Source organism: Benincasa hispida, chromosome 12 (assembly GCF_027475165.1).
Source record: "Benincasa hispida cultivar pf3 chromosome 12, pf3_genome.v1.1, whole genome shotgun sequence".
NCBI classification, from domain to species: domain Eukaryota; kingdom Viridiplantae; phylum Streptophyta; class Magnoliopsida; order Cucurbitales; family Cucurbitaceae; genus Benincasa; species Benincasa hispida.
Genome location: NC_143489.1, coordinates 61,094,347 through 61,106,533, shown reverse-complemented (window position 1 = coordinate 61,106,533; position 12,187 = coordinate 61,094,347). Strand labels below are relative to the sequence as shown.

The following is a 12,187-nucleotide window of genomic DNA, read 5'->3' as shown; positions in this document are numbered from 1 at the left end:
ATGTCTAAAAAAAAATGAGACTAAAGATCAAAGAAATTTGATTGTAGATATTGATGTGGAAAACTATAGTATTGAGGACGAGGACGAAGATGAAGTGTGCATAAGTAATTCGAATAAAAGAGTGGCACCAGCTTCAAAGAAGCCAAGACAAAATGGTCCAATAGATGCATATTTTACATCGAACCCTGTGGTGCAAAATAGAAAGAATGACAAAAGAAAGGGAAAACAGACTACGATGAATGAGGCATACAAAAAGAAAATAAGGGGGCACACCATCCAAAGAATTGCTCGATGGTTGCCCCTATGATTGAAGTAATTAGGCAATTTGATCCTAAATTGAAACCACCATCATATCATGAGTTGAGAGTGCCATGTTTGAAAAATGAATTAGAAGCCACAAATGAGTTGATGAAGAATCATAAGGCATAGTGGGCCAAGGTTGGATGTACTATTATGGCTGATGGATGGACAAATAGAAGAAATAGGACATTAATTAACTTTTTAGTTAATATTCCTAAAGACATCATGTTTATTGAGTCTATCGATGCTTCATCTTATGTGAAGGATGGAAAGAAAATGTTTGAGTTACTCAAAAATTTTGTAAAACGCATTGGAAAAGCCAATGTCACATAAATTGTTACAGGTAGTGCCTCAGTAAATGTTATGGTAGGTAAGAATGCAAAGTACTAACTCTTTCTTAAATTTGTTAATCTTACCTTACGCTTGTTCTTACACATTAAGAAGCCTAAATATGTTATTATTTTACTTTGTTAATAGGGAGATTGTTAGAAGCAAGACGAACACAATTAATTTGGTCTCCATGTGTCGCTCATTGCTTGTATTTAATGTTGAAGGATATAAACAAGATCCCACATATTCGTAAAATACTGAAAAAATGCATGGAGGTAAGCAATTTCATTTACTTTCGTCTTGGATTGTTAAACATGATGAGCGATTTACTAATCAAAACGAGTAAGTTAGACTAACTAATACTCGCTTTTCTATAGCTTGCATAACATTATGAAGTTTACATTGTCATAAAAATAATTTGAGAAAGATGTTTACTTTGGACGAGTGGAAAAACAACAAATGGAGCAAAGAACAACAAGGAAAACGGGTTGTTCAAATTATTTTGTTGACAACTTTTTGGAATACCGTCGTATTTTCTTTTAAAGTATCTGACCTTTTATTGCGAGTACTTAGGTTGGTGGATGGCGAGAAGAAGCCTTCTATGGGATATATTTATAAGGCTATGGATAGAGCTAAGGAGGCCATTGCCAAATCCTTCTATGGTAAGGAAGAAAAGTACAAAGATATTTTTACAATAACTAATTGACGATGGGAGCTTCAGTTGCATCGTCCTTTGCATGCAGCGGATATTATCTAAACCTAGAATTCTATTATTCAAATCAAATATTCAAGCTGATGATGAAATTGTTAATGGGTTGTATTCAAGTATAACTAAAATGGTTGCTTCCTTGGACATTCAAGACAAGATACTTAGAGAGCTAACCAAATACAAGAAAACTGAAGGACTATTTAGACAGTCTTTAGCAATAAGACAGAGAGACAAAATATCTCCAGGTAAACTTTAACTTAAAGTATTTGATTAAAGTACATTGAATATCATTTCAAATTGGAAGCTACTAATACAGTTTTGATCTATAGTAGAATGGTGGGATGATTTCGGACAATCAACTCCAAACTTGCAAAAGTTCGTTGTGAGAATTTTAGGTCTTAGTTGTAGTGCCTTTGGATGTAAACATAATTGGAGCATTTTTTAACAGGTTTAGTATCTTTTGTTATTTGTATTGTCTCTAGATGTGAATGTAATTGAAATTGACAATGAAATTTTTATTGTGTATACTTACAGCTTCATAGCAAGAAAAGGAATAGATTTGCTCAAAGTCGTCTAAATGACTTAGTATTCATAAAATATAATAGAGCATTGAAGCGTCGATATAATATTCGAGACATCATCGATCCTATCTCTTTAAAAGAGATAGATGATAATAATGAGTGGTTGATTGGAAGAATGGATGACGATTCAGAGTAGGAGGATGATCTTGTTTTTTGCATTCTTTAACATGGGGCTATGTTTCAAAAGTTGCTGGAGAAAAAGAACTTGTCTATTATTCTAAAGCTGGTACCTCAAGAACTAAGTCTAAGACTAACGCTTCATGTTTATCTTCATCTTCCACGCAACCACCGTCCCAACCCACCCCCACACTAGTTAATTTCAATGACTTTGAGACTGATGAAGAAGATATGGATGGCTATAAGTCGAATGATGGAGAGAATGAGGATGAAGACCTATTTAGTGAAGATGAATTTGATATTTAGGATTTTAGAATTTTATTTATGATTGTTTTTGTGTCATTTCACTTAACTTGGTGTTGAATGACAATGAGTCAATGGCTACTATTTAAATATTATCTATCTCTTATTTATTTATTTTTTTTGTATATTCTTCTTTATGCCATTTCTATCCATCTATGTTTTGGTTGTGTAAATAAGCATGTATATAGTATATAGTATATATATATATATAGTGCACCTCATGAAAAAAAAGACTGCGCCTTTTTGTGCGCCTTACGCCTAGGATCCAAAGAGCCTTGCACCTTAGTGTGCCTTGGGCATTTTAAAACATTGCCTATGATTGAGCCACCGAAAAGGTGTACCTTGTTGGTATAGGTAGTAAATTTCAATTTTTTTCAGCCTTTCTTAACCATACTTTCATGCCCTTATGATCCCTCTCATTCGGATGTGATAGTGGTTCATTCATGTATCATTCCTGAACTCAAGTCGTTACTGAAGGATCTCTTAAACAAGAGTATTCATGAGCGAAAGCGGATCTTTCTGATTTCATTGTGACAGAACTACCATACATACATTCTAACATACAAATATGCATTGTAACACTAATTACTGACACGCTTTAACAAATAAAATATAAAAGACCGAGAGACTTACCAGTTGAAGACTTTTTTCAATCAAAATCAGTCCAGCGTAAGCGAACTCTTCTACGCTTCTTATCGTCCAACAAACAGTCGCCTACTAGCACCACGGTCGTCTACACGATAACAGCGTACAAACCAATAGCAACCGGGGACGACACGACCACATGAAACCTTCGGTATTCTCAGAGTGAGAATCCAAAGGGTGGACTTTAGAATTGGTAGAGGGAGGAGGAAAATGATCATTTTGAACGAACAAACAAGTGGGAGATAGTAGAAGACTACCGTATAGTCGGGTGCTTGTCGTTTAGAGAAAGGTACACGATCATGTAGGTTTAGCTAAGCGATCATCTACCAAAAGGTAAGCGATCGTTTAGGTCTGCTCGGCGCATTAAGTGATCGTGTAGTAAACGTAAGCAACCGTTTAGAAATCGCGGGCGATTGTTTAGTACGCAGGTGTGCGATCATTTAGGAAGACGGGCACTATTGTATAAGGTCTCAACGCTATGCAATCGTATACTTTCACACCGTGAGCGATTTTTCTTATGTCTTACAAAATGAAAACAATTTTCATTTTATTCTTCAGTTACAAGAACTGAATTCAAACTTCCCACTTTTGCTCGATACCGGAGAAATACTCGGTCAATTATCTCATAACCGTCTAATTAATTAATTAATAAATATAATCATATTATATTCTTAACCTATAGTTTAGTGTTATCTCCTCTACTTGATATAAATCATATTTATATCCAATTTCCTCCAAAATAATGTATCTCATACATTTTGTCAATCATATCATATATAATTAACCAGTTCCATTATATCATATATAATTGAACTCCCGTTTTTCAATTTGAACATTTCAAACTGACCCAAAACTGATTCTCAACTTTATCCAAGCTACCAAGGGGACCTTATGAACCTATGGCTCGAAACTCCAACGATACGTGAATAGCTGACTAAACTCTTTAGTCACGAGATCCACCATCCGTTAACTACCAAACATTCCACTAAAGACCAACAGCTGAGCTCTTTTTACCACAAATATATTTTTGTGTCCATCGGATATAACCAATCATGAGTACGATAACCCTTCACAGATGCTTGTAAGTATAGTTGGGCCAAATTACCCTATTTCCCCTGTAGTTACATCTCACTCCTTAAGTACCACTGATCTCTCTAATGAACAATACAACATAGTCCAACTATGTGTAAACACCTCTCGAGCCAAAAGAAGGTGTGTGGCGCCACATCGTTCAAGCCTTGGAATCAACCCTCAAGGGAGCTATCTATCTACTTACCCCTACTTCGGGAAAGGAGTGAATTTCATCTTGTGTAGCTGAGTTCCTAGTTTCCAAATCAAATGAATCCTCAAAGTGGTAGGTTTGAATTGGCGACTTGAACACCCACACCCATGAAAATCAAAGAACTGCCCTTAATGGTAAGAGTTCCCAACTCACTAAAGATTGAGGTCATGTTACCTATGGTCATCCTAGTGGAGTGAAGTCTTTGTCATGAACGGTGTTACATAACGAGACGTTAGCACTCCGTGGTCAGGTCTTATACAAACTCATTGTATAGGACACTTCTGCTCGCATGGCCCCTACATGAATGATCAGGATCATACCATCTGTGATAGGTTATAACACTTGTACCTATTTCACAAAGCGGGCCGCATCCGTAGCGTTACCAGGATAAGGTTTCCCTCTTATATCCATATACTACAGACTATTTTGGTTATCACTTAAGACATGATCCACTTGTATATCACCACATACACGTTTAAGTTACATACAGACAACCAGGGATTTTAGTTTATTTGTTTGTGGTAAAGCAAATAAAACATTCAACTGAGGAAAATCAAGAAGTGAAGTAAAATATCATATATTATACATCACAAGTGTTCGTACAAATTGTTTACAAACTACAGGACACGAGACTTTAGGGCATTAACCCCAGCAATCTCTTACTTGTCCCAATGCATCTCTTTAGTTCCTTCATTATAATTTCCGTTAATTTCTTCTATTTTATCATCTTTTTCTTTCACCGCCATGAGTTAAATGCGGATTACACAATTTATCACATACTCAATCATGCGTTATATATATAACGCATGCAGCAAACCACCGAGAGGTGTACGTCACACGAGTATAGTGAGTCGATCCTGTTTGCTTAGTGCAAGGCTATCACAATGCTTGTCTATGATCACTCATAAAAACAAGTAGCTATAACCAGCTGCCTGAGAGGGTAAGTAGTTGTGGAACTCACTAAGCAAAGTAATAAGTGTTCCTAGAGAGAGGAATAACCTTATGTTCAGCACAAGATTAATCATGTGTTATAGAGATATAACGGATGTGGATGACCATTGAGAGGTGTGCGATGTGCAAGTGTGGCGAGCTGGAATTACCTTTGTAACCAAACTTAAGGACTTGGTGATGTCTCTTCCTCAACCCTGCTTTTCCATGCATTTTATCACTCTTTAATAGCTGCCGCATCTCTAACAATTCTCATAGTTAAACTTCAATTGCCCAGTTTGTTTAGTTAAAAGTAGAAGTAACGCATGTTAATCAGCTTCTTTCCTTTTATTTTTATTCTTTGTCTCAAACACTTCACTTTACATTCATCTTTTAGTTGTAAATTCCCGTGTTCGACCTCAGATTATCTCGATAAACTTGCGATCTTGTTATACTTGGTGAGAGAGCAAGAAAACTTGTGACAGGAATATATCATCATCGCATACACGCTCAACGCATAATGCATATTCTTTAGAATATCGCATGATCATCGCATACACGCTTAATGCATAATGCGTATTCTTCAGACTATCGCATGATCAACGCATGACCATTAACGCATATCATCAAACCAATTTATCCCCAACAACATGCAACCTTAGTATAAAAGGAGGTTGAAGTTGAAAAAGCCCGGTTTAGGCATTTTTGAATGTGTTAAGGAAGGTGAATTGCTAATGACTTGACACTTAAGCTGTGAAGAAATGAATCCAAGGCTACTGGGAAAAGATTTCCATGAAATCAAGTTGAAAGTTGGGGAAATTCTTCAAGTGTTCAAGAATCTAAGGCCACGCGGATGATTTGTAAAACTTGGTAAATTTCGAGCTTGTAAAGAAGAATCAGAGGTAGGGATTCTAAGGTAATCTAGTTAAGACGTTTAGGAATGAGTTCTTAAAATAAAATTTCATGAGATTAAGTCTAGAATTTAAGTTATTCAAGCTAAAAGTGAAATAAAAAATTTTGGTTTGATGAACAAGTATGCATTTGCAATCCGCGCATAAGCAAGCAGCTGACCAGTAGAGGCTAAGTGTGGACAAGCATCCATTGCATAGGCGAGACAGGCACGTTCTAACACCTAGGAGCCGTTTGTGTGCTAGTTGTCACCCACCTAGTTAATCACAAGGTAAAAATTTGCTTAAGTGTGCTAATGCGTTAAGTACAATATACTGATGATGCATCGAGTAAAAAGGGAAATAAGATGATGTGTTGAACTAGGTTTGAGGCTTAACATGCGTTACCTTGAATAATAAGTTAAGTTCGAGAGGGAGCTAAGGAATTAATCAAAGATTCTTGTTATTCGTATAGGGAAGACGCGTATAGGGGAGGCTTATAACCCTTAGAAGGAGTAACTCAAGACAGGGAGTGACTAGTTTTCAAAATATTTGCTAAGTCTTACTTATGAATTTCCAACACATGGTTACTTTTATCTTGATTTCTAATGTCTTGATTTCTAATGCATGTTTTAAGTAATAGGGAATCAATTATAAACGCATGATGATGATTTAAAGACACTTTTTACATGTAATTTTCATGCGTTCCAGTTAAGTTTTATGCCATGTTTAACATTAGAATGAGGTATTTATTGATTCCTTTAAGCATGATAAGTATGTTGTTTTATAATGTTAAAATATATGTTTGATATGTAAAACCTACTCCTGAGCATTGGTATCGAAGCTATGGTAAAGTACCTAGATACATGATGATCCTTTCTACCGAAGGTATGGTAAGGTAAGTAGGATCCTACTCAGTTCTACGTGCACATAAGATCTATGTTATCGACGTTAATGAGATCGAGTAAAAGGGCTTTCTCTCATCTAAGGTTATTAAGGATTGAGCAAAAGGGCTCTCTCGCATTGTTCAGGCAAAAGAGTAAAGGAATTTTACAGGAAATGTTCAAGAGCTTTAATCTAGGGTTTTTCATGCTATGATTTTATATTTCTACATTTTTATTTCCGAACACTGGAATGTGAATGTAAATTTTTTGTTCTAAATATGTTTATATCATAAGTTATAAAAGTATGATTTATTTAAAGAAGTCACTCACTGAGAATTTTCAGCTCACTCTTTTCGATGTTTTCCTCCCAAAGTAGAGGTTGACGTCCCAAGGCCTAGCAGTTCTGCCAGTCAGTCACTTCTCAAGAACATCAAGAACTTGAAGCTTAGGTGGCTCATCACGTCTTTATTAAATTTGAGTCTTATGTTCATATTGTGGGAAGTCAGGATAGAGTTTTATGGTTGATGTAAATAGACTTACTGGACCCCTTAATTATGATATATGTGAATAAGTATTCTACTTTTTGAGAATCTGTATGTTTAAATTGTGTTGATTATGTGGTAATAGTCCATTATAAGATATAAATTGTTTATCAGGTACCAAGGGTGTTGGTTCATGGAAGTATGTTGGTAGTAATTGTCATAAGAGGGTTGGCAATTGCTGTCTTTACATTTCTTCTCGGATTAGAAAGGTAATTCGGAAAGGGGTGTGACATTTTTCATGTGAGACAGTTGATATGATATAGAGATACTTTACATTATTCACTCTACCAGTCTTTATATGATAACCATTAGAATGTATATTCCTAAAACTGACTTACTAGAGAATAAAGCATTATCAATTATAAATCTTGTTACTCTAGGTAAAATTATATTTGCTTTTCCAAAGCCTTCAATCAAGTCTACAGACCTGATATTGTATTGCCTTTTTCTTTAATCATTGTCAATTTTGAGAAATATTTTCTGCCTTTTAGTATAGCACACGTCTTTACACTATCTGCCAAACATAAATATTCGTTGGTCATGTCGAAGTTATCTAATATTTGAGAAATATTTATATGTCTTCATGAAAAAATAACAACAATAATAAGTAAAGAGCTCTAGTAACAAACAAAACACAAAATGTAAAATTAGATTTACAAGTAAATATGAGAAAAACATAACAAAATATTAAATATTTTGATGACCTCAAATAATATTTGTTGCTTCTACAATGATGGTCATATTCTCTTCAGAAGATTTAAATGAATTTGCAGCATTTAAGTATTTCATATTTTCAAAGATTAATTTATCTCTTCAGAAAATTTGTAAAGTTTACTTCTATGCATATTGTTCCAATTTTCATTTAGGAAAAACAAATTAAATGTATGACAGGTACAAGACATACACCTTATTTGTATCACATCTAAATTGTGGGACTTTCCTTTTAATCATTATATTATGTTTGTAGTTTTCTTGAAAAATTGAGTGATTTATAACCACCGTGAGATGAGTAAATACATCTTCCTCTATTATAATCATGACTTCAATCTCAACCACAATTATTAAATGTTATATCATTCACTTCTAAAAATGATATATCGAACTATTTGATCGAAATTTATGATTTTCTTAAACAACTCATTATGTTATGAATACATGATATTGCTCATCAAAGTTTTAAACAATTTTCTTAGTATTGCTACTACAAGAGCATGAACAACATAATATGTCTTCTTTGCTAAATGCTCATTAGTTTACAATCAGTTATTGATTTAAAAACTATGCAATTATTGGTGCATATAATTAAACTGAGCAATTTTTTATATAAAATAATGCAGCTTCAGGTGCTTCTTATCAACATGAGCATTTATTTATTTATGCAACTTCAAGTGCATATAATAAAAATTGGAAGAGTAATTACTATAATACATCTTTCAAACTTTGCCATAAAATAACAAATATATATATATATATATACACACACATTCTCTCTATATGAAATATATAAATGATTAATAAATAACTTTTTAAAAAATTCAATTAATCAATCACATGACCATAAATAAAATAAAATAAAATTTGACTAATTCAACTCTCAGGTTAGTTCTCAAATAAAGGTGTTCCCCTTCGGTCAACTTAAATACCTGAGTATAGACAAAATCATCCTTAAACAGAGTTCCCTTCAATTTTTATTTTAACAATATTAAATATAAATGAATATATTTAGTGGATACTTTGTAACAAACATATTAATGCAATATAAAATACATGGGTATATAAAATATTTTGCAATATTTAGTATATTATATGCTAGAGTATCAAATGCAATATTGATTTAACAATTTGAATATTATATACTTATGAAATGGTTTAAATCTATCAAGCAATTCATGAAGATAAGGAAATAAATGAGGAAATTTGAATTCGATATACCATGCTCAAAATCTAAAATTAGATTCATCATAAATAATTAATTCATGCATAGTATCATCATAAACAAATAATAGATACTAATCATAATATGTAAAGTAAAAACTAATATGTTGGTCATACTAAGCTATATATCATCAACATTCAATACACATGGTATATATTGAAGGAATGGAATTCCTTTGTGGAAGCATGCAAACAACATGTAATTATCCAATTTGAAAAAGGTAAAATGCAGAGAAACATTCAAAATGCAGAGCGAGATAAAAATTATATAACCAATAAACATGCTGCTCTAAAGAGGAAGTGAAGAAGTACATTTACCCTTAAAGAAAACCTCTTCCTGTTTTTCCTCTCCGAAGTTCACGAACACCAAAATTGCCAGAACACTGGAAAATTCTTTAACACAGGACACCATCACTTGGAGTCTCTGCTATTCTCTGACAAGAGATGAGAAGAGTGGTCTCCTTTTATTTTTGGAAGAAAAGTAAAGGCAAGATCGAGAGAATGAGTTTAAGAGAGTTTCTTTCATGTAAGAATTGCAACCTTTTTTTTTTCGTATATACAATACAAGACACACCAAGGAAGAGTAAGGATGGGAGTTAATTTAAATCCCATTCAACATGATGAAAATAAGTCCCTACAATGGGGAGTTATTAAATATACCAAATTATCATATAATAAAATATATTAGATGATTAATTAACTAACTTAATTAATCATATAATATACATTTTAATCACATTAAAATGCATCTCTCTCTTATATCCTATAGTTTTAATATGAATCATATTCACATTAAATTTTAACTTATAGTAATTAAAATCTCATTTATATAAATTATATTTAAATCTCATTCAAATATTCATCTCTCACATATATGAACTTAATTATAAACCATATTTATAATTAACTATATGCTATAATGTATCAATATACATTATACTTTATATTAATCACATTAATATAATTACACATTTAATTCCCTTAAATAATTTGAACAATTCAAAAACAATTATGGACCTCTAGATTAGAAGCTTCAATGATACGAGATTAATTAATTAAACTTTTTAATTAAATTAATCAACATTCATTAACTATCGATCACGCCACTAAAGATCGATAGCTACACTCTTCACACTGTAGATATATTTCGTGTCCATGAATATAACCGATCAGTAGCAAGTACCACCGACCCTCTAATGAACAATTGGGTCAAATTGTCGTTTTACCCCTAGAGTTACATTTAGCTCCTTAAGTACTACTCACCCTCTAATAAACAATTAGTTATAGTTCAATTATAAACTAGACCCCTTTTTGGCCAATAAGAGGGTGAGACGCCTCATTGTTCAAGACCTGGAATCAACCCTTAAGGGAGCAATTCATCTACTTAACCTCAAGATAGGAAGGAGTGAAATCCATCTTGCGTAGTTGTGTTTCCAGCTTCCCACTTAGAAAAATTTCCAAAATGGTAGACTTATTAGGTTGGTGAATCTGACCACTCTCACTCATATAGATCAAAGGATTGCATCATACGCAGGAGTTCACAATTCATTCAAGATTAAGGTCAAATTACCTACAGTCGTCCTAGTGAAATGTAAGTCTTTTCAAGTAACGATATTATAAAGAAAGACTAATCATTTCATGGTTCGATCCTATACAAACTCTTTGTATAGGATACCTTCACTCACATGTCTTCACATGAATGATTAGGATCATATCCTTTGTAACACTTTGCAGCTACTGTAACAATTATAAAGTGGGTCGTATTCATATTGTCACCAAGATAAGGTACCTAATCTTATTCATATACTATAGACTCTTTAGGTTTTACTTAAACATGATCCACTTGTATGTTAACTACATACATGTTTAAGTTATATTAAACAACCTTGGATCTTAGTTTATTAGACTGGGTTAATTCAGATTAAATATCGAATAAAATAATACTTTATTTTATTAAAAAAATAATTTGTGTGCAAATCATTTATAAACTACGAAACCCACTAGTTTAGAGCATCAACTCCAACATATGTTAGGTTTATTATACATATACGCCTATATTGAAACGTATAGAAGATAGTAGAAAACAATTCCTACCTCTAGCTCAACAAGAAAGAGGTAAAGGCGTAAAGCTTCATGCTAATAACGTATTATGAAACAAGAATATTATAAAAACAACAAGAATAAGAACAAGATAAAAAAAATTGGGGAGTAAAGGAGAGAGCTCTTTTATTGAGAGGTGTATTTCTAAAGGTTTATACACCTCTTATCTATAATGTTTACAATGGAATAGGTACCAAGTAGAGAGTACTTAAAATAGAGAGATGAAGAGTCTAATGACTAACTAAGGGGAAGAACAAGTTAGTGGAAGACTATGTAATTAAATGGAAATCTAATAAAAGTCATAACATTTGCAACAAATTTTTATATGTGTACATATAAACATTTTTTTATGGTATAACTATTAACTTTAAAACTTATTATTAATATATATAGGTTTCAAAACTTATGTAGTTTTAAATTCATATTTTAATTACCTATTGATGTTCCCTGGTGCCTGGAATCAAATCTAGTTGGGTGCAATTTTTTCACTTACAAGTAATTTTGTTTAATTTTTATTTATTTTAAAATAATAAATATTAGCAATTTCATTTTATTTTTTTTTCAAGTTTACTCTTTTCGTTTTTAATTATTTGATCACGTCTTTGGATTTATTTCATGACCCGTCATGTTGAAACTAAATAGACA

General features: G+C 32.7%; 1 pseudogene; it reads left to right on the top strand.

Moving 5' to 3' along the window:
* The first annotated feature begins 303 nt into the window (after positions 1–303).
* On the top strand, positions 304–2,343 carry LOC150032111 (uncharacterized; annotated as a pseudogene).
* Positions 2,344–12,187: the final 9,844 nt, after the last annotated feature.